This window comes from Peromyscus californicus, unplaced genomic scaffold, assembly GCF_007827085.1.
Source record: "Peromyscus californicus insignis strain IS unplaced genomic scaffold, ASM782708v3 Scaffold_2__1_contigs__length_46816999, whole genome shotgun sequence".
Lineage (NCBI taxonomy): Eukaryota > Metazoa > Chordata > Mammalia > Rodentia > Cricetidae > Peromyscus > Peromyscus californicus.
The window spans coordinates 10,727,384-10,750,696 of record NW_026294540.1 but is presented as its reverse complement, the minus strand read 5'-3'; the positions used below and the strand labels follow the sequence as shown (position 1 = coordinate 10,750,696).

General features: G+C 50.1%; 1 protein-coding gene across 1 annotated transcript in view; it reads right to left on the bottom strand.

Moving 5' to 3' along the window:
• Positions 1-3,708: 3,708 nt before the first annotated feature.
• Positions 3,709-23,313, bottom strand: part of Rbm19 (RNA binding motif protein 19) — a 216,391-nt gene continuing 196,786 nt past the window's right edge. Inside the window, exons 25-26 of the transcript XR_008222017.1 lie at positions 14,498-14,647; positions 3,709-3,992 (exon numbers count right to left, since the gene is read on the bottom strand). The gene's annotated coding sequence lies outside the window, so the exon portion shown is untranslated. The remainder of the gene's footprint in view (positions 3,993-14,497; positions 14,648-23,313) is intronic.

Below are 23,313 nucleotides of genomic sequence, written 5' to 3'. Positions count from 1 at the left end.
GTCCACCTTTCCCTACACCCAGCTATTCATGAGTCCATGCATTCATGCATGCATCCATGCACCCATCCATCCATGACTGCATCCATCCATCTATGCACGCATACATGCATGCACCCAGCTTCTATCAATGTCTTCCTCTCTATTCACCAGGTATGTACTTACCCACTAATCCATCCATCCATCCATCCATCCATCCATCCATCCATCCATCCATCCACCCATCCATCCATCCATCCAATTATCTCCCATCTAGTGTCAGTTCCCTTACCTACATAAGCATTTATATCTTCACTCCACCCCACCATTCATTCCCAGCTCTCCGCAGCAAAACCAGCTGCTCTAGCTCAGACGCTAGCCAGCCTTTTATTTATCTACCACTGTCCACCTACCCACCCACTGCCCGCTTCTCTCCCCACTCATTCACATACCCACACAATTACCATTCAGCTCCAGACTCATCTGTCTAACCACCCAGCCAAACATCTATCTAGGACTCCACGGGCCACCTTCACCGCTCACCCACTCATCCCCTCCACCCTTCCTGAGGGGAGACTCAGGCCTCTCGGCGAGATCCAGGTGACTGATGGCTGGATGCCTCCGCTGCTGTCAGGACTCAACCCAACCCCTTAAGGAGGCCTGCAGGAGCGAGGGTGGCTGATACATGGCAGTGATTCAGACACAGTGTCCTCCAGGGTTCCAGGACCAGCCCCCAGAGTGGAGGGAAAAGGGGAGACAGGGAGGGAAAGCCAAAGAAGGGATAGAGAAGAGAGGAAAAGAGAGAACCCAATGAACAAGTTAAAGAGGAAAGGGGAAGAGGTGGGAAAAAAGGAGGAGGAAGAGAAGAAGAGGAGGAAGAGGATGAGGAAGAAGAGGAGAAGGAAGAAGAGAAGGAGGAAGAGGAGGAAGAAGAAGAAGAGGAAGAAGAGGAGGAGGAAGAGGAGGCAGTGGCAGTGGCGACAGTGGCATCTTAGGCTGCCTTGTGGGCTGCATCCTGAATTGCACCATCAATTACCGATCCTGAGCCCTGGTGAGCCCCGTCCCTGGAAATTACCTTTTAATTCTTTAATTACATTGTCCTCACCTGCCTCTCAGCCCGCATCCTCACAGTCCTGGGAGCCGTAAATTAGGAGCGCTGGCCTGGCTCACCTCCGTGCCCATCCCTGGCTATTTTTATCCGCCTCAGGACCTTCAAGGTGCTTCTGCTGGTTCGCTCCCTCAGAGTGTCTCAGCTCCCCTACAGTCAGACCTGGTACTGTTTCTGGGCTTGAAAGGAAGCTGAGCCTGGATAGCCCGAGCTGTGTGACTCTGGGCAAGCATCTATACCTCTGAGAACCTCGGTTTCCCTATCTGTAACTTGGGGATTGAAAAAAAAAATGGGCTCCAGATGATGCCTTGGGCTCGATCCCCAGCACCGCATAAACTGGGCATGGCAGGGCACACCCGTCACCTCAGCGTTTGGAGGTGTGAGGGCCAGGTCATCCTTCACTAGACACAGAGTTTGGGGCCAGCCTGGGCTGCCCGAGATGCAGATTGCCTCCGTTAATCTGTAGTATAAGGCTTAACTGAGCTGTTTTATGACATGCTTGGTCCTCAGGCCTTGCTTCTGGTAGGCAGTGATGGGTCAAGGGTGGGTCTAGGTTCTGCGGAGAAGGACTGGGATTGGCCTTGGTCCAAGGTGCCCCTACTGGGCCCTCTGGGAGACCTGGTCTTGACAGACGGGGGCATGACCTCCCCAGCCCACCAGTCACTGGCAGAGACTGTGCGCTTGTGCCAGAGACCATGGTGCAGGGCCAATGGCATTGGCAAGGAGCACCTTAGGCTCCCATGCCCCGGCTGAGATCTCCAGGATCAGAATCCTGGGTTGAGGTTGAGGAACTGGTGTCTGAACTAGTTCTTTGGGGGCTCACGATGCCCCGGGAACAGGGGGCAGTACTGTTGTAAGTGACGTGGGGCTGCTAGGTGATTCCCGGCCCCTTTTACTGCATACTCATTTTTTTTTTTTATATCTATGTGTATGCATGTGTGTCTGTCTCTGTGTTCGTGTATGTGTGTGTGTGTGAGTGTGTGTCTGGGTATGCATGTGTGTCTCTGTGTATGCATAGGTATCTGTCTCTGTGTGCATGCTTGTGTGTAAGCGTGTGTATGTGTGAGCTGTGTGTATGTGTGCATGTGAATGTGTGTGTGTGTGTGTGTCTGTGAATGCATGGGTGTCTATCTCTGTGTGCATGCATGTGTGTGAGCATGTGTCTGTGTGTGCATATACATTCATGTGCTCTTGCGTGTGCAAGCCAGTGGAGGACACTGAGGGTCTCCCTCTATCACTCTCCACTTCATTTTTTTGAAACAAGGTTTCTCTCAGCCTATAGCTGCCTCTTTCTGCTAAGGGCTGGTCATTGACCGTCTGTCATCCTCCTGTCTCCTGCCTGAATGCTGGGTTCACAGGCACACAGCCATGTCCAGTTCTTACGTGGGTACTGGGGATTTGAACTGAGGTCCTCACACTTGCATAGCAAGTGGGCTTACTCACTGAGCTGTCTCTCCAACTCCTGAATATCCTTTTTATGTCTACACTAGCCACAGTAGTTATCATAGAATCAAAGTAGGTGCCATGAACAGGTACAGAAAAATGTGATGTATATACTTAGATTTTTATGTGTGTATATGTGAATGTGTGTATATATGTATATGTGTATATGTATAGATTTGTATGTGTATAGTATTATGTATATATATGTGTATATATGTTTATAAATATGTGTATGTATGTATATGTGTATATATGTGAATGTGTGTATGTATATATATGTGTGTGTATGTACATGTATACACAACCACACACACAAACCATAGAGTAAAACTCAGCCATGAATGAATTTGTGAATGAAGAATGAAATTGTCACTACAGGAAAAAATGGATGGAATGGAAGGGCGTGACATTGGGCAAAACAAAGTCAGAAACAGCACGTTTTCTTTCATACTCGGAATTTAGGATTTATATAGGGATTATTCCCACGTGGTCTCCTACGTGTGTTATATCATCTTTATTCCTTCCACTCCCATTTATATTTTATTTGTTTCATTATGTTTCTATTAAGCTAAACATATGACCCTTCCCAATGCTTTGCAGCGCCAAGGCCCATGCTAGGCTCTGGAGATACAGGAACATAGGCGCAAGCATTGAGATATGTCTCTTCGGCTCAAACACTGTGTGTGAGCTGAGAGACTCACTGGCTTCTTCCTCCCAGCTCTGTTGTGGCTGCTGTATCTAGAAAACATAAAAAGCTCTCCCAACTCAATAGTAAGTCAAGTCATTGGAACCCAAATGTCGATCCACCCTTGAATGGGTATCACAGTATGGCACACACATTGCATGGGTTCAGCAGTAAAGAGGAATGAATCACTGGCATACACAGCAGCGTGGGTGAGAACCAAGTCAGGAAGGGGGCTGGAAAGATAGCTTAGTGGTTAAAAGCACCCCTTTCAGAGGGCCCGAGTTCAGTTCCCAGCACCCACTTAGTGGCTCACAGCCATCCATAACTCCAGTTCTAGGGGATCTAATGCCCTCTTTTGGTTTCATTGGGTACTGCACACATGTGGCACACACACACACACACACACACACACACACACACACACACACACAAACATAAATAAAAATATTTTTTTTTAAAAGGAAGAAAAGTCATTCACGTGGCATGATTCTGTGAATACAGAATTCTTGAAAAGTCACGGCTCAAGTGACAGAAGAATCTGATGGTCTGGTGTTGGAAAGCACAGAGGGGAAGAGGCTGAGTTTCAGGAAACACCTTCCGGGTGATGGAAGCTCCCTGGTGATTGCAGTACCGTCTACCGTGGATCAGAATATGCTGATTCACATCCCTGGGATCGGTTCGCCTCCATCATTCATCAATCGCACTTCAGGGAAGCCGATGACTAGCATGCCCATGTCCTCCACCCCTGCTGTCTTCCTCCTCAGACGGTATCCCAAGGAACTGTTCAAGACACGGCAAAGATTTATAAACATTAATGGCCCTTAAAGACTGTATATTACGGTGAATAATTACACAGAGATGAAATGTCCAATTGTAGGGGCAGGGGGAAGCAAGTGGCAGTATGCACCCGGGATGTATGGCTGTGAGAACTAGTAAGATGATCTCACAACACGGGAAGCAGCCGTGGTTATACATCTGCCGGAAGACAAAGGTTGGCTGCCACGGCTGGAGGCCAGGCACCTGTGTGGGATCCAGGCTTGGCCACATGCCGGCTGGGGACAGTGTGTGAATCACTCGGCTTCCATTTCCTCATCCATGCGGCAGAGACGGCCTGCACCTACCAGGTAGGTGGCCGTCGGGGTGAAATAAGAGAACAGCGGTAGACACACTAGTAGATGTGTGGCTGGCTCATATTTTTTCTCCTTTTCACTGTGTGTGTGTTTTCCAAGCCTTCTATCATACGGCTGCAGTACTTGGGGGCTTTGAGTTTTAGAAAGCAGGACTGGCGAGATGCCTCAGCAGGTAAAGTTACTTGTCACCAAGCCTGAGGACCTGAGTTCCATCCTCAGAACCCACCAGCTGGAAGGACAGAACCAATGTCATACGTTGTCCTCTGATCTCCAAGGGCTTGTTGTAGCTTGTTTGTGCCCACACACATACATATTTTTAAAAAATTTATGTGCATGTGTTTTGCCTACATGAGGGTGTCGGGGGCCCCTGGAACTGAAGTTACAGACAGTTGTGAGCTGACATGTGGGTGCTGGGGAATTGAACCGGGGTCCTCTGGAAGAAAAATCTATGAAACCCTGAGGTAGGCTCCATTTCAAGCATCATCAAATGAGGAGAAACCCAAGGCACAGAAGTGTGGAAAAAGATTTCACCGAAGTCCCTCCAGCTCAAGGTAGAACCCAGACTCAAGCCCAGGCCCCAACTCACTTTTGTACAGTCACATTTAGGCTGGGAAACCTGGGTATCTTCTCCCTCCAGTAGGGAGCTATGGGTTGTTCCACTAAAGAGTGACCTCAGCCAAGATGCAATCCTGAAATCCCTGAAGGAGGCAGGCGAGAGGAGACCTCATATTCATGTTCCAATCCAAGGCAGTGGGCAGTGGTACCCTTGCTGAGCTTCTCCGGATGCTCAGTAGCAATGTGAAGATAGTTTCTCTCCCCTCTAGTAGGTATTTGGGAAGGAGGTCAAGGTGACCTCTCAGGCATCGAGGAGGAGTCTTGCATTTCAACCTTCAACTCTGACCAGCTAAGAAGGGTGGGACACACGCTCCATACCATAGGTTTCTTGTTTTAACAAAGATGGAGCCAGGAAGGGAGGGAAAAGAGATTGCTTGTAATTGAGGAGGGGGGGGGAGAGAGAGAGAGAGAGAGAGAGAGAGAGAGAGAGAGAGAGAGAGAGAGAGAAAGATCTAAAATTTTATCTCAGACTCAAGTGGAGATTAGCCCCTGCCAAAATAGCTGTCTTATTGATAACAATAACGATGGCGATCACTGTGTTTTATTTTTCAATCGTAATTATTGCACGTTAAATCATTAGCGTTCATTATCCCTACAGTGTGTAATTAGGACAATGGCAGAGAGCTTGCTCTCGACTGTAATGAAAGTTTTTATAATTGTGATTTATTGGCGTCAAATTGCCTTTCTTTAAAACGAACCCGCACATCACACTCTTAGTTCTGGGGAGGGAGTGGCGATTATTTTTAATTAATGTTTTGTGTTTCGCCACATAGGGGAGAGAGCTGCCCTACCAATCTGCCTTAGTGTCTGCCTGCCCATCTTCAGCCCGGCTTCCAGCCGCTTCTTCTAAACAGCAGCTGCAAGGGACCACAGATACCAACATCATTAGCCCAGAATACAATGACATGGGTGACGTAGTGACAAGGATATATATATATATATATATATATATATATATATATATATATATATCCCCCACCTTCAAAAATGGCTGATCCTCTCCAGCCTCTGCGTTGAGATCAGCTCTGGGTATCATCTGTTCACGTGACAAGTCCTTGCCTCTCATTTCCGCATTCATGCTGTGTCTAGGTGTGGTGTGGTGTGGTGTGTGTGTGTGTGTGTGTGTGTGCGCGCGCGCGCGCGCGCGCGCGTGCACTCACATGTAGATGCCAGAGATCAATCTTGGGTGTCTTTCTTAGTCACTTCCTCATTACCATGATCGTCATTCATTTTCTTTTGAGACAAGGTATCACTATATAGCCTTGGTTGACCTGGAACTCACTATGAAGATAAGGCTGGCCTTGAACTCACAGAGCTCTCTACCTGCCTCTGCCTCCCAAGTGTTGGGATTAGGGACATTTGCCACCACTGCCTGGCTTTGTTTTTGTTTAAGACAGGGTCTCTTCCTGAACCTGCAGTTTGATAATTCCTCTTCCCCAGCTGGCCAGAAAGCCCCAGGAAATCTTCCTGTCTCTACCTCCCAAACCCAGGGACTATAATTGTGCAACCCCACCTGACTTTAAACATGTGAGTTCTAGGGAACCAGACTCTGGCTCTCAGTAAACACTTTGGGGACAGAGCATCTCCCCAGTCCCCCAAACCCAGATTGTCTTCCTAAAGCTGAGGTGCTGCATCTTGTTTCTGGAAAGCCTGAGTGAGGAGTTGTGGGGCGTTTGCTTCTGCTCTTGGTGGGCTGGGTTTGACCCACAGAAATAGTACTTAAAAAGATGTTTGTTCCCTGTATATAAGGGTTTTCGCCTGCGTGTGTGTCTGTGCGCCATGTGTGTGCCTTGCACCAGAGGAGGCCATAAGAAGACATCAAATGCCCAGGAACTGAAGTTACAAGTGGTTGTGAGCCGCTATGTGGGTGCTGGGAATTGAACCTGGGTCCTCTGGAAGAGCAGCCAGTGCTCCCAACTGACATTTCTCTCCAGTCTCCTGAAATGGTAATGTAATGGCTCAGAGAAGCCCACTCAATGGTGTGGTAATTAAGAAACTCCTCTCCACAGAGGGAGAGAACTGCCAGCATCTGAGGGGTGACTGGGTGAGCAGGAAGCGTGTTTGTTTGGAGGCATCATTGGATTGGGAGCAGACTGAGGGCTACGTGGACAGGAAGTGACCCGGAGAAAGAATTGACTTGCTGGTCACTCAGGCGCACCTGCTCAAGGTGGTGGGTATTACTACCCACAGCAAGCTTTTCTAGATCTCTTCTACTATTTTCCCCTGCCCCACAGGAATCCCTTATCAGTCCTTCATAGGCTAAACTAAACACAGGACCAGCCCCATCTTTCGGTTCCTTAACTTGGTCTTGGCTTTGCCGAGGTAGAGAGAGGGAATAATCTCAGACGTGGACCCCGAGATCTCCCTGTCTCTTTTGATGGCACCCTGGCTTGGCTAAGTGCCTTTTGCCTTGACCCGGGGTGGCCGCTGGGGTCTGGTGTCATGTCTATGCTGAGGTCCCAGGAGGGCACCCAGACTCTCTTTGAAGGAAGGGCTTGAGTAACTCAGTCAATGGGGATTAAAGGGTTGGGATTCGGGATGGACCCTCCCGTCAGATGGAGTTCAGGTGAGGAGGCTCGGAGTCACAATCAGACTCCGAGCTACAGCTGCTGCACTAGGGTTCAAGGAAGGCAGCCGGAGGATGCTGTGGTACCTTCCAGGGTCCTCCCAGCCTCTGGCCCTGAATTCTGGTTTTGAGGGATCCCAAATGGCTGCACCCCACCCTGGGTGGCGTGGGGGGTCTGGGCTCATTTCGCCCAATGTCTTTCCTGTTTGGACAGAGTTCCTCTTTCTTACCCTCAGGATGGGAACTCTGAATCTCTTGGCTTGCCTGGGATCTTAGTCCAGCTTTGTTGGTCACAGGTCTGAGAACCTTGTGCCCAGAGCAGGCTGCAATCCCAGTGCTGAGGAGCCGGAGAAAGGAGGAGCCTAGGAACCCCACGGGACTTCAGGCTCTGGGAGAGACAGAGACAGGCACCTGACATTCATCTCTGGCCTCCACACACACATATGCTTAAGGACTCCATGTGCACAAGGGCGCATACACGCTCACACGGAAAGCTGCACCGATGGACGGCCACAACCTGAACACGTCCACACACATGATCCTGGGAGAGCACCCCAGAGGAAGGGCTAGAGACCAAGCATGGGCTCCTTCCCATCTTCTTCCTCATTTTCTCCCCAACCTCCTCTTCCTCTTCCCCCCCACCCCCTGACTTGCCTGGTTCTTCCTCCTCCATCCACAGGCCCCAGTCTGGGTTAATCTCACCTTCGATCACCTCATCCTCTTAGGGATCAGATACTCCGAACCTGAGTCCTGTGACTCCTGGTCCTTCGGCCCTTTGTGTGACACTCTGGCTGAGGGTGGGGCAACTGTGTGCTCTGGTGAAGGAGGACAGATCCACACCCCAGAAGGACTTTGAGGGATGAATTTGGCCCATGAACCTGGCATCAGACCCAGGACTGTGCACTACCAGCTGGGCCCTTCAGCAAGCACCTGAGGGGTTATCCCTTCACAGTCCACCATGAGGGCTAAATGCACCAATCTACATGAACGTACTTAGCATCCTGCCTAGCCCGCTGTGGACGCTAAGAAAGTTCACTTCCTGTCTCCTTTCGCTAATGAATCTCTATATTTAAAGTGGGGTCTGTGGCTCCAGAGCAGGAGAACTGTGGGGAGGGAGAGAGGCTTCATTCCTGATTGGGGGCGGGGAGGAAGGTGGGCGGCGTCAATCTAATTCCTCAGCTAAAGCTACAATTTGCCAGCCCTTGTAATTATTATTTTTATTATGGATACAAATTAAAAATAAACTGGGTGTCACAATCACAGCAGGAATTAGAGTTGTTCCCTAATTGTTATCTTTGAATCAATCCAGCTTCCCTCTGCTCTGCTTGCCAGGGTATAATTGAGGTGTGTGAGTGTGAGCGCATGCATGTGAAGGATCACCTTGTGCTTCGAGCTAGGCTCCGACCTCTGTTCAAGGCACCTGGGTGTCTCCTCCAATTCCTTTCTTTTCTTTGTCTTTTTTGGAAGACCCTGGAGAGGTAGGAGGGTCAAGGCATCCGGGGAGATCAAGTCCCTTCTCCCACTCACTCTTTCTAAATTTTCCTCCTCAAAAATCAACACTGTGTGTGTGTCTATGTGTGTGGGTCTGTGTCTGTGTGTGAGTCTTTGTCTCTGTGCATATGTGTCTAGATAGGTGTACATGTATGTGTGTGACAATCAGCACCTGTCTGAGCACTGATTGATCTGCAGGAAGGGTTAATTAGGAGATCGACCACCCCCGCGCAGTGGGCGCTGCTGTACAAAGGACTCCAGGTAAGAAATGCCCCAGACAGGAAGACAGGTGAGGGCTAAGTGGGGGGACAGTGAGGAGCCACCGAAAGTCTTAAGGCCAAGGGATGGCTTTGCAGACCTGGGTGTGGAAGACAGACCTCACGGCTGAAGGGGAAGGCCTGGCTGGTGGTCACGGCACCAATCCAGGCAAGCTACAGGGAGGGTTGCCCTGGGTTGGCACTGTGGAGGTGGGGAGAGAAGTCCTGAGTCTGGAGGTATGCCCACTGGTGGTGGGTTGATGAAGAGGGAAGCGTTAAGATTAGAGAAAGTGAGCCTGAGCGATGGCTGGGTATTAAGAGCACCGGCTGCTCTTGCGGAGGAACAATTAGAGTTCAATTCCCAGCACCCACGTGGCAGATGTCAACCACCTGGAACTCCAGCTCCCGGGGGAACTGATGCCCTCTTCTGACCTCTGCAGGCACACATGTGTGACACACACACACACACACACCACACACACACGTGCACACACACACACATAAAAAGGAAATAAATATTAAAAGAAATTAGAGAAAGTAATTGCACAAAAACCACCCAGGCAGTAAAAATGCCCACGATTGTCACATGAGGTTCTAGAACAGGCAGGAAATACAGAGACCAGAGCAGGGCACACTGGCTGACGCACTTCTGTGAGCGGTATGGCTGCGCCCACAGTCCCAGCTGCTCAGGAGGCAGAGGCAAGTGGATCTCTGCGAGTTGGAGGCCAGCCTGGTCTATGTAGCAAGTTCCAGGACAGCCAGAGCTGCATAGAGAGAGAGCCCGCTTCAAATAACCGAAAATAAACAATTATAAAAATAACACAAATAAGATTTGGAACTTTACATTTAGCTATAGATTGTGTGTGTGTGTGTGTGTGTGTGTGCGCGCGCGCGCGCGCGCACGCACGCGCGCACGCGCATGGGGGTGCATGCGTGTGTGTATGGGTATAAGAAGCTAGGCATTGGTAAGAGCACTGACTGGGTGTTTTTTTTCCCAGAAGACCCTAGTTCAATTCCCAGCACTCACAGGGCGGCTTACAACCACCTATTATAACTCTAGTTCCAGGGAATATGATGCCCTCTTCTGCTCCCCCCTTGGGCACTGCACATAAGTGTATACAGGCTCTCACACGATATACATAATTAAAAATAATAAAAAATTTAAAAGCCAGGCACATAATAAGTTAGAATATGATGACTGATCTCCTCTAGTAGATAGGATTACAAATTATATTTTGTGCTATTTTGTATTTCCTGTCTCCCCTGGTGACTAGGCATCGTTTTAGGATCAGTCAAAATTGCTGCAGACTTAAGATAATTGCTTGAGCTTAGTATTAAATGACATACATGCTCAGAATGTAGGCCAGCGGTAGAGAGCCTGCACAGCACACACGGTCCCCAGAAGCACTCAATCAAACAAATAAATGAATGAATGAGATCCAGCATGTTCCGTGTTTTTTTTTTTTTTTATATTGCATGTCTAAGTTATTTTTAAGTTGCTATGACAAAATGCCCTAGAGAAATAACTTGAGAGAAGAAAGGTTGGTTTGTGCCCACAATCTCCGAGGGTTTCAGTCCATCATGGAGGACCCTGGGGGGGGCTGGTAGAGGAGCCCAAATCACATCAGCTAGAGCATGTGGTAGAGGCTGTTCACAGCATGCTAGACCCGACCCAAGGAGGACAACAGGAGTGAGGGGCAGGCATAACCTTCAGAGGACTGACCTCAGGGACCCACTTCCTCTGGTGGAAGCGGCCCCTGTCCTTTGCCATCCTGTGGTTGATCTGCTGAATCTTGAACCATTTCACCATGAAATAAATGCTGCCTTTCTTCACACATCCCTAAAGCATTTACACTCATGGTCATACATTTATTTATATCTTATGAACCTCACAGTGCATCACACATAAATTGTAACATTCCATTAACTGTAAATTGCTGGGTCCGGAGGGCCTTTGAGATCTAAGATCAAGGAAAGATGAGGTGATTTAAGTGGGGTGGGTGGGTAGGAAGACTTCCCTTTCTCCCCATCTGAGCTACGAGCTAACTCTGTCAAAGGGGGTGGGAATAGTACCCTAGGCTAAGGCTGGCATATGCCAGGGCCCTGAGGCAGGACCCGGGGAGGCATCTTACATAAGAGATAGCCCATACCCACCACCAGCTTTCTTGACTGACTTTAGGAAACCACCCCCAGAAGCCGCCCCAACCATCCATCCCAAGAAGTTACTGCAAACTCTGAGGTCTTCAGTCTCCTCCTCCTCCTGAACCGTTCACAACCTCCGGGCCACCCAGCTCTGGGCACACAGAGGGCTGGTTTGATTAGATCACTGTCAGCCAAGGGACCTGAGGTTAATTACCGTTCTCTTGTGACTTTGTAGCCTTGCTCACAGACCCTTGCATGTGTCCTTGGGTGCATGTGTGTGCGTGTGTGTGTGCATGCCTGCATGTGTGTCTGCAGCAGTTGGGGGGGGGGGGCTGCGGCGAGGCTGAAGGAACCGGGGTGGAGGAGGGGGTGCGCGCCCTGGATTTCTCTTCCAGTTCTGAGCCTTGTCTTGTCTGGTGCTCCTCAAAGAAGAGCGCTTAACAAGCATTACGGGACGCAAATAATTCCCCTATTCTCCTGTCCGTCTATTCCTTTGTTCTCTCTTTTCTTGTAAATCCTGCCCCTTGCATGTGAATGGAAGGGTGGCTTCATGTGGGACCTTTAATCAGACCCCCGGTAGGGTCCAGGAGGGCAGAGTGCCCGAGGGATTACCTTTTATTTTAGGGGTTTTGGGCCCTAGTCCTGGCGTCGCCCCCCTCCCCCTCCCCCCGCTCTGTTTTCCTCCCGTGCGTTTGTTCTTGGCAGCACCGAGGAAGAGAGGCTTAGGGCGCGGGGAGGGGGTTTACAAACTTAAGGGGATCGGGAGCCTATTCAGCCGGCCTTGCGCGCAGACTTTCGCCTTTTGTTCTCAGCCCATTCTTCATCTGATTTCTTCACTCCGGTAAAAGCACTTTAATTCCCCTTTAGACACAGAGAATCCGTCCTCTTCCCCTCCCGCCCTGCGGCTCTCCGTCCCCCTCGCGCCCCCTCCCCCGCCGCCCCCAGTTCACTCTCTCAGCCCCTTTATGCTGCGCCCTCCTCCGCCCCAACAAAGACCCAACATCGCTGCAAAGTATTTCTTTCAGCGATGATCCCGGAGGCTGCGGAGAATCCGGAGGGGGAGGGGAGGAGAGGGGAAAGCGGAGGACAGTGGCCTTCCTGGGGATCAGGCCCCCCCCCCCCACTCCCCACCCCATCCAGACTGGCTTGCGGAGGACGCGGGTTTAAGGCAGCACCCGCTTTTGGCCTAGGGTGGCTTTGTAGAGGCGGCACGTGCGTGTGCGTGTGCGTGTGTGTGTGGGTGGGGGTGGGGTGAAGGCAGGTGTGAAGGTGGCCCGGGTGACAGGCGCCTGGTGACAGGCGATAGAGATGTTGCCGCTGGGTGTGGGCTTTGTCAGCTTTCTTGAAAGGACCAGGAAGCATCCAGAGTGAAGTCCAGGCAGGGCAGGCCTAGGGGCCTCTTGCTTGACTCAGATCTCCCAAGTCCAACTGGGGAGCATCCCTGCTCAGCATCCTGCCTGGACCATTCCATTCACTGAGCCTGGGGTCCTGCTTGGGACTGTTAACACCGGTCAAAGATGTTGACTTGGGCAAGCAAGATGGTTCAGCCAGTAAAGGCGCTTGCTGCCAAGTCTGCCGATGAGTTTGATCCCTGGGACCCACGTGGTGGAAGGAGAGGAGAGAGTTCCACAGGTTGTCCTATCATGTGGCCATGGCTTGCATGCCCATCCATACACATGAATAAATGAATGAATGAATGAATGAATGAAAAATTTAAAATGTTGAGGATCTGGCAGAAAACATGAAAACTGCAAAATAGGAAAAGAGATCTCATATTTCAAAATTAATAAACCCTGGATATAAAATATATACAAGTTATTACTGTTATTATGATTGGGTTTCATTGAGATAGGATCTCACACTGTAGTCTAGGCTGGCCTGAAACTCGCACCAATCCTCCTGCCTCAGCCCCTCAGAGTTAGGATGTCAGGCAGGGCAACACCATACCCCAGCAACGCAATATATTTTATGTCAGGTTCAGACTGGCTTGTAAAAATTCCGTGGAGTTGGAAACCAGTTCCCGGGGTGGAAACACTGCTTTCTCAGCCCTGAGTGACCTGCTCCTTCACTTCTTGCTCCCCTGCTTCCCATCCTATAATTCTGTAATTCATTCTATAATGAATTCCTGTGACCCCACCCCTCACCCCACTACTAGGCAGCACCGGAAACTTCTAGGAACGTCTGTGGACTCAGCACTGGTCTCTTCTGAACCCTTCATTTTGATAATGTTTACAGTATATCCTTCAGTTTTTTTGTGTAATTATTGCAGTGTGTGTGTGTGTATACACATGCGTGCTATGACATGCGTGTAGAGGTCAGAGGACAACTGGGGGAGTTGGCTCTCTCCTTTCACCATATGGGTCCCCGGGGATCGAACTTAGGTTGCCAGGCTTGGCGGCAATCGCCCTTACTGGCTGAGCCATCTTACCAGCCCTACCTCCTAATATCTAGAACTACTGCCGCAGTAAGTCCTGTTTTTTTTGTGATTAGAATAATTAACCACTAGCCTTGGTTTCCCCATCTATGAAATGGGAACAACAGATTAGCCAGGTTTTTAATGTGTGTGTGTGTGTGTGTGTGTGTGAGAGAGAGAGAGAGAGAGAGAGAGAGAGGAGAGAGAGAGAGAGAGAGAGAGAGAGAGAGAGAGAGAGAGAGAGAGAGGATACCACACTGCCTTCCATCTCAGACAGACAAAGCAAGCTTGCCTATCTCCTCCTTCTACCCAAGTCTGAGAGAGATGAATCTCCTCTTCTACAAAATGCGGACAAATTGTGCAGGAGCTATTTAAGGGAAAACGGGCCAGGGCAGTAATAGTCCAATTGGGAGTATGAACGGGGAAAGAGCCGGCTCCTCTCCATGTCCGAGGATGGGCAATTACTGCCAAGCATTTTTCGGATAAAATAGAAGACAGAAATCGCAACCAGGAGCCCCAATTATGGGGAGTCATTCTTGGGCCGAAAAACCGCGGCCTCATTTTCAGGCTGCATACTGCAGTGGGGGGTGGGGTGGGGGATGAGATGAGGAGGCCTTTTGGTAGAGTCTTCAGAGGCGAAGGTGAGAAGTTAGCTGGGGACTGTGTCTAACCTTTCTGAGCTCCAAGGCTGGGTTCAGGAGGGATGGATGGTTTAGGAATCCCTGCGGGTTCTGCTTCCTCCTGGTTGAAACAGGATGATTTCATTGCCATGAGGTCGTCACTCCCCGGTACTGTGCTTGCCGGTCAGCCACAAGATGTCTCTGGAAAAAAAAGCAAAGAATCCTCACCTCTGTGAACTTCTGGGCCCAAGGGCAGAGAGGGCCATGCCTCTGAAGCCACCATGAATGTTTTTAGGAAGTGAAACGCTCGTATACATCCAACAATGCCCTAAAAAAAAAAAAAAAAATCCCAATGATAGAGCTGTCAGTTGCCATGGTGCGGTTCCCAGGATGCACCTTGCCTGACAGCCAAGAAGAATGGGGAAGACAGACGTATAGTAGCCTACACATCTACAGTAGCACCATCAGACACCTCAGGGGTGTAGAGCCTCTCAGTGCAAACCATAGATCTATAACAACAACAACAACAACAAAAAGAAAACAAACACACACGTATGTTTCGGTTTACAAGAGTGCAATCTCATGAGGAATCAGTGATAGTTGAGAGGAAGGGAGGGAGGGAGCGAGGGAGGAACACAGAGAAATGGGAAGCAGGGCTTGGCTCTGTCTAGGTGGCCAGAACAACACCTTCAGCCATGTTTTAAGCACCTCAGGTGAAGATTAACCTAGGAAGCCTTGGCCACCCCCTGCTGGTGACACAGAAGGACCTATCAAAGACCTTCTCTGGGACACCAGGGACCATCCATGCCCGGATGCCGAGCCCTAGAGTAGGGGCCAGGTAAGGTGACCCAGATTCCCTCCGGGTCCAGTTGCTGGCACAGGTCCAGCCCAGAGGTGATCTTGAGAGACACCCCCAACCCTGCCTTTGTGCAAGATCTGTGGGCTGGAAACAGCCCAGATGACATTCTCTGGTTTCCTCCTACCCCCTGGTGGTGGTGGTGGTGGTGGTGGTGGTGGTGGTGGTGGTGGTGGTGGTGGTGGTGGGGGAAGCAGGCTGAGCAAGCCAGGGAGCAGCATTCCTCCTTGGTCTCTGTATCAGTTTCTGCCTCCAAGTTCCTGCCTTGGCTTCCTCTGATGATGAACTGAGGTCTGCAAGATAAAATAAACCCTCTTCTTCTAGCTGAGGTTTTGTTTTTATTACAGCAGCAGAAAAGCAGACCAAGACATTCCCCTTGTCCAGGAAGCCATCTGCTGGTCTTCTGGGCACCCTGGCCCAGCCCTGGGTCTTCACTGAGGGATGGACCTCTGCAGAGTCCAGAACGTGATGGCGATGACTTCTCTCTGCTCAAAATGAGGATAACAGCAGCCATAATGGTCAAACGAAGTGTATTGATTCCGGCTGGAGAGATGGCTCAGCGGTTAAGAGCACCTCCTGCTCTTTCATAGGATCTGGGTTTGATTCTCAGCATCCACATCAGGTGGCTCACAATCACATGTAGATCCCCCAGCTCTAGGGGATCCAGCACCCTCTTCTGGACCTTATAGGCACATCTACACATATCCGTAAATAAATAAATCAATTAATTTAAAGAACTTATGTGGCGTCTGTCAACAACAGACGAGGGAGATGCCAAAGTCCTTGAAAAGTGTGGTGGCTCCGTGTGGTCCTTGCAGTTAGGAAATGCACATGGAAGGACTGGGGGGTGAGTCACCACAGGACTGCACCTTACAAATGGCCCAATGAAGAAAAGATAGTAAGAAATGGCTGGGCAGATGGCTTGATGGCCAGGGAGAATCATGTAGGAAGGACAGAACAGGAAACATGAGCATCCATGTGCTTATCTCCTGTCTCCCTTGTTACTACGCTTGAAACAATTGTATACAGAGGGAAAGACAACATTCCAAGTGGGACTGCATTATTGCCCCCACTTTGGAGACACCGAGGCTCAGGGGAGTTACGGGCTGTGGGACATATGTTCTAGACTATTGAGCCATTTGGTTACTTGTATATGTTGCAGCCTGACCTGGAGACATCGTGGGTCCCATCCACTGTCAAACAGCAAGAAAATGGGTAGAGCTTGGAGGGCCCTGAATGTCTGACCCACTAGGGATGTTTGGGTCTCAGGCTGCCTTGGATGGAGGAGGAGCTGAAGGGTCCTTCCAGGCTGTGTTAGATGGTAGGTATCTGTGAACCCCGCTTCCTGTTCCCTCCCCATCCCATCCTCAGGTATGAAGTGGAGTCTGTCTATCTTCCTCCATCCACTGGGCCCCGGCAGTTCCCTCGTCAGGCCTGGCTGGCTGGCTGGAGTATTTGCCGGCAGACACCACGTGTGTTAAAGCCTTGTGGCAGCTTCCCCACACCACCGTATTTACTGAGTAAACACCACTAATTCCCTTCCCTGTACTGGAGTTCCCTAGAGTAAAGCGTGTTCATCAGCTCCCTTGACAGCTGGAAACCTCCTCCTCCTCCTCCTCTTCCTCCTCCTCCTCCTCCTCCTCCTCCTCCTCCTCCTCCTCCTCCTCACACCAAGGCCTGGGAAGATCTGGGAGAGAGACAGAGGCAGTCTTGGTTCCTCCAGCAGTCTTTTCGACCAGCATGCTCCAGTATCAGGGTGCTGGGGTGCCAGGCAACGATCTTTAGTTGATCTCCCAGCCCCGAATGATCTGCTGGCCTCTGTGGCATCTGTCTCCTGGGGTCCGGGTAACCTGTTTGTTCCAGTTTGGTATGCTTCCTTCAGTCATTCACTTATGGCTTTAGTCAGGCAGGGCAGGGTGTGGGGAGGCTGCGGTACATGCGCCTTGCCTCCTAAGCGAGCCTTGCTCCCCTGGAGCTCATGTCCAGAAGCTGGCAGCAAATTAGCCAAGAAGGCCAGATGAGGTGACAGGAACCCAGGACGATGGATGAGTGCTCTGGGTGTGGGTGTCCAGAAAGGCCCCTGGGAGCCCAGATTCCAGGCAGGAGGGGCACAGGATATGATGACCTCTTCTCACCTCAGGCTCCACAGGGTTTCTGTGGTTCCTGTCACAGGCCCTGTCCTTTATCTGAAATGTGGACACTCGGCCAGCACGATGGCTCCGTGGGTGAAGGCCCTCATGGCCAAGATGGATGGCCTGACTTTGATCTTTGAAACCCAACTAAAGATGAAAAGAGAGACGTGACTCCACAGAGTTGCCCTCTGACCTCCTCATGTCCCTCCACTCTACCACTCTGCTACACACTAATAATAATAATAACTTTTAAAAATATGACATAAGGGCCAGGGACATAGCTCTGTTGGTAAAGCGCTTGCCACACAGACACAGACAGACAGACAGACACACACACACACAGACACACACACACACACACACACACACACACACACACACACACACACACCAGGACCCAAGTTCGATTCCCAGCACCAACATTAAAACAAAAACCCAGGCCTGGTGGTGCGTGCCTATAATCCTAGCCCTGGGAAAGTGGACACAGGCAGATCCCCAGAGCTCACTGTCAGCCCGCCCAGCCTATGTGATGAGCTCTAGACCCTGTCTCAGCAACGAAAGATGGAACGCTCCTGAGGAACAACACTCAAAGTTGCCCTCCGACCTCTACATGCGCACCACACTCTTAAGTGTATACATGTGTGCACATGCACACGTGCATACACACACACACACACACACACACACACACACACACACACACACACACAAAATTACATCCAAGTTGTGCTGATTTCAGAGAGAAATGGGAGGGAGCCTGAGAGGGTCTTAAGGCAGGAATAGGAAGGGGTCTGCAAGCAGAGGGAACTGTGAAGGCAGCCGTTCTGAGGCAGGGGCATGCTTGGGGGGTGTTTGAGGAGCAGCAAGACGCCCCAGTTCTATAGAGTGGGGTGAGCAGGGCAGGGGGTCTGGGCAGGGGCGGAGGGATGTGGGTGGGGCCTTGTGAGCCAGGGCAGGGTGTAAACCTTCTGAGTGTGAGTGAAACTCTGGGTGATTTCGAGTTGTCAAGTGGTGTGATTCTGTGTCAGAGGGGCCCTAGGAGGGGCTGACGCAGGAGTTGAGGCAAGGCACTTGGAGTAGGAAGGTCCTGCACTAAGATGGTAGGAAACACACTGAGCTCGTTCTTAGAGCCCAACCTTGAATCTATCCATGCAGCAAACAACTACTGAGCACCTACTCAGAACCGCTCAGTTCCGGGATTTAGAAGAGATAAAGCAGAACCAAGTCTTGATCTTGATGCAACCCGGAGACTCCAAGCTCAGACACGACAGACATGTGGGCCAGGCGGCATGGCTGTTACCCCTCCCTTGGCTGTTTCTGGAAATGGAAACTGAGAGTCAGAGGAAGACCCATCCACAGCCGGCAATGTGCCAAGGAGACCTCTCTCTGAGGGTGTCCTCTAAAGAGGAGTGGATGTGGATCCTCACCCTTGGGATGAACTCATGGCCTCCCATGATGACCCCTTCTAGCGTGCCACACCTCTTTGGATGGCTGAGTTTTGGGGCTGTGTTAGAGAGAGCCCAGGACACTCAGTGTTACTAGCTCCTTCCTCTCTCTTTAGTCTGTGGCAGAATCCTAGGCCTGCGGGAGGCTGACGAGGCCCATTAGCCTGCTCAGTTCCTCCCTCTGGGCTCTCAGGCGGTGGCCAGCTCCCCCGACTGCCCATGAGCATGGCAGGGGGCTGACTTGGAAGAAACCAGTCTAGAAGGCCCCTCCACTCTTACTCTGGGGACACCCCATTAATTCTTAACAAACATGAAGTTCCATGGGGCCAGGCCTCGACTAATGAGGCCTGGTTTCCCAGGATCCCCCAGGGAGGAGGGATTAGCCACCACTGGCTCCCAGAGCCAATCAGAACCAGAGAGGCCTGACTCCCAGCCTCCCAGCTTCCCAGCTTCCAGTCCGGGTCACCTTCCCATGTCCCCATGGGCACAGCCCCAAATGCCATCACTCTGTACCTGTGTCTCTTTCCATAGCTCACTGTGAAAAGCAGCTTTTCTGAGGCAATTTTGACCTGCGATAAATAGTGAAGCCAGGACCACAGGGGAGATTGCTACCACACCTGGCCCCCCACTAAAGAACCCTCAGTGAGCCTCCCTCAAAAACCCACCTCCCCTCTCATTCTCACAGGTCCTTTATGTCACTCGGTGGGAGCTGCCACCTATTAAAGCTTTATACGTGAATGGAATCATCCCAATGTGTGGCTGTGGTTTTGTGCATTTGGGTACATCCACATATGTATACACATACATGTGTGTATGCACGCGTGTGGAGGCCAGAGGTCACCTTGGGTGTCTTTCCTCAGGATGCCATCCCTCCTTGGTTTCCTGAGGCAGGGTCTTTTACTGAACCTAGGACTCACAGATCAGGCTGGGCTGGCTGGCCAGTGAGCGCCATCTCCCAGTGCACATACCAGCACACCAGATTTTTAAAAAATGTGAGTTCTGGGGACCAAATACGGCTCCTGTGCTCGTGGCAAATAAATGTTTTACAGATGGAACCATTTATCTTGCTCCTGTACTTAATATGTTAATGGTTTATTTATTTATTTATTTATTTATTTATTTATTTATTTATTTATTTATTTATTTATTTATTTATATGTATATGAGTGCTCTGTCTTCCCGTAGGTCTGTACAACAGAAGAGGGCATCAGATCCCATTATAAGATAGTTCTGAGCCATCCATATGGTTGCTGGGAATTTAACTCAGGACCTCTGGAAGAGCAACCAAGACTCTTAACTACTGAACTACCTCTCCAGCCTGTTCACGGATTTATTTTGATAGCGTCTCATTACAGAGTCTCACTACACAGCCTAGGCTGGACTTGAACTAGAGACTCTCCTGCCTTGATTTCCTGAGTGCTGGGATGGTAGATGTGCACCATGAGGGCCACACATCGTTTCTTGGTCTTGTCTTCCTTTCTACATGATGTCTGGAAGCCCTGTCACGTCTCTCCACACTCCCAGCTCCTTCCTTTTTTTTAAAGATTTATCTATCTAGCGTGTGTGTGTGTGTGTGTGTGTGTGTGTGTGTGTGTGTGTGTGTGCCTCTGTGAGTTTATGTCCACCACGTTCATGCAATTGCCTATGAAGACCAGAAGAGGGAGTTCAGATTCCCTGGAACCGGAATTACAGGTGGTTGTATGTAGGGTGTGGAGGAAGCCCTGAGTGAGTGAGTTAGTGAATGTGCATTGTTGGCCTGGACTCTGCTCTGTAGAGGACTCCGAAACTTCTGACTCTGAAATTGGCAAAGCAAAGTCTTGCTCTGTCCAAGTACAGGAGTGATTAAAAAGATTGATCAGTGTGAACAAAAACTGGCAGCTTTAGTATCCTCCCTGATGTTTGCAGCATAGAGTCCTCTGACGGAGACCAGCCACCCGCTCCACGTTGTGCATAAGAAACGGGCTGAGGTTCCAGATCGGGGAGGTACTAGGTGTCATTCCATCAGAGTGTGACCCCAGATTTTCTGTACACGTGTCTGTCTTTTCTCCATTTTCCTACCAACCCCAGTCAGGATTCCAGGACCTGCAGAGGTCTCAATAGTTGTGAGCTGCCATGTGGGTGGTGGGAACTGAGTCTGGGTCCTCTGCAAGAGCAAGCGTTCTTAGCAGCTGAGGCGTCTCTCCAGCCCCCCAGCTCCTCCCTGGACACTGTGGCTTGGAAACACTGCACCCTGGGTACTGACTCAGGGTGGATGGACCTTTGTGAATCCATCCTGTTGCTTTTTAAAAAGTTTCCTCTCAGAAAGATCGTGCAAGTACAAAGACAAAGACGGTACAGAGAGCCCCAGACCCACTCCCAGGACCCTCCATTAACCCCCCCTGTCAGCACGGTCCACCATCATGAAACCACACTTTGTTCAGACACCTCGGGTTTTCTCCATGATCAGACTAGGGTGGTGGGTTTGGATTGGAAGACCATGGTACAGGGATACCCCCTCCTGACATCCTATCCATCCAACACCAACCACCCACTTGTCTTACCACTGCTGGGTACCAACTGTGACCGTCTAGCTGAGATTCTATTTCCAGACTGTCCACTGTAAACCCACCACCTTCCCCTCTTTCCATGGTGAAGCCCACCCCCCCCCTCCCCCTATTTTGAGACAGGGTCTCATGTAGCCCAGGCTGGCCTCAAACACTCTATGAATCTGAGGATGGCCTTGGACTTCTCATCTTCCTGCCTCCACCTTCTGAGTCCTGGGATGATGGATGGAATACATATAAAGTGTTGGAGAGCAGAGCCAGGCCTCTGGGCATGCTTGGTGAGCACTCCAGGGATGGAGCTGCATCCCTGGACCCGCACTGCATTCTGGGAATGGAGGTCACTGCCCCTGCCCAAGCCCTGCTGGAGGATTAGGGTGTTTAAATCCACTTCCTGGGAGACATTATGGACTCATCAGTTCTTGAGGAGCCAATCCATCCGATCGGTCATTTCTTTGTATCAGTGTGAACTCACGGGTACTTGTAACTTGAATAAGAGCCCAACTCTATGTTATTAATTTTTTCCTCAAATTCTTTGGCCAGTGGTCACTCTCTCAGGCAGACCTCACATCACTTTGCCATCTCTGCTGTGTGTGTCCACGTGTGCATGTGGGCACACACACAAGTGCTCATCCTTTGATCAACACGTTATGTTCTAATGTAACAAGAGGTTCTGGGTTCATCTGTTGTATTTCCATCCCTAATCTGGTACAACCGTGTCTCTGAGGAGTGTGGATTCTGTTCATCGGAGTGGCATAAGCCTCTAAACGTGCCCATGGTTGCCAGGTTGTGCTTGCTTCAAGCCCATCCTGGCTGTCAGAGCCAGGGAATGTCTCCCCACACATGGGGATCCCTGCTTGTTTCTTTGTTTTTTTGAGACAAGGTCTCACTGTGTAGCCCAGGTTGGCCTGGAACTCACTGTGTAGACCAGACTGGCCTTGAACTCACAGAGATCTGCCTGCCTCTGCCTCCCAAGTGCTGGGATTAAAGGTGTGCGCCACCACAACAAGCAATTTTCTGCTTTTATATGTAACCACATCTAACTATCATCTACCAATAATCGATCATCTATCTATCTATCTATCTATCTATCTATCTATCTATCTATCTATCCATCCTCTATATACCTACAATCCACCTGTTATTTACCTATCTACTTACAATATTCTATCCGTATTTTCAGTAGTGACTGGCAGACAACAGGACCCTGTGCATGCTAGGCACATATTTTACCATTGAGATTGCCCAACTCCTCTCGGACAGATTCTAGTCACGGGTTCTACGGCTGGGCTCCATCCCTTTCCCCATTCTATAGTGAGCACTCTATGACTTTCCCTGTGCTGTGTTGGCTCAAGCTGACCGCGAGTTCTCACTGGTGCCCTTGACTCCGAGCCATCAGTACCCAGATCTTTCTGGCTTCCTCGCCTAGCCTTTGGGAAACCTTCCCCCTCAACAGTGAGAACCTGGCTCCGACCATCTGCTATGTCTCCTCTATTGTTTAATCTCCGCACACCACAGAGTAACTTCAGAATCATCCTTGATGCTCTTATGGGAAATATGCTTATCAGACAAGAGTATGCTCATGGGGAGTCCCTTTGGCCATGATGAATTTCATTTACACCCGAAGTCACTTGGCTGCCATGTTGCCTCCCCGCAAGGCCCTCCAGAGTTGTTTTAGACATCTCTACCAGGGATTATTTTGTCACGTTATGCATCCTCTATCCCCTAATAACTTTAAAATGTGCATATATTGGGATCTCATTTTGTTCTAGAAAGTTCTACAGATTTTGCAAAAGGCACAGTATTTTTTTTTTAAACCAGCCATCCCAGCCTCCTATGGAATAATTTTACTCTACTAAAACATCCACCTGCTTGAGTCAGCTCTAACTCCAAG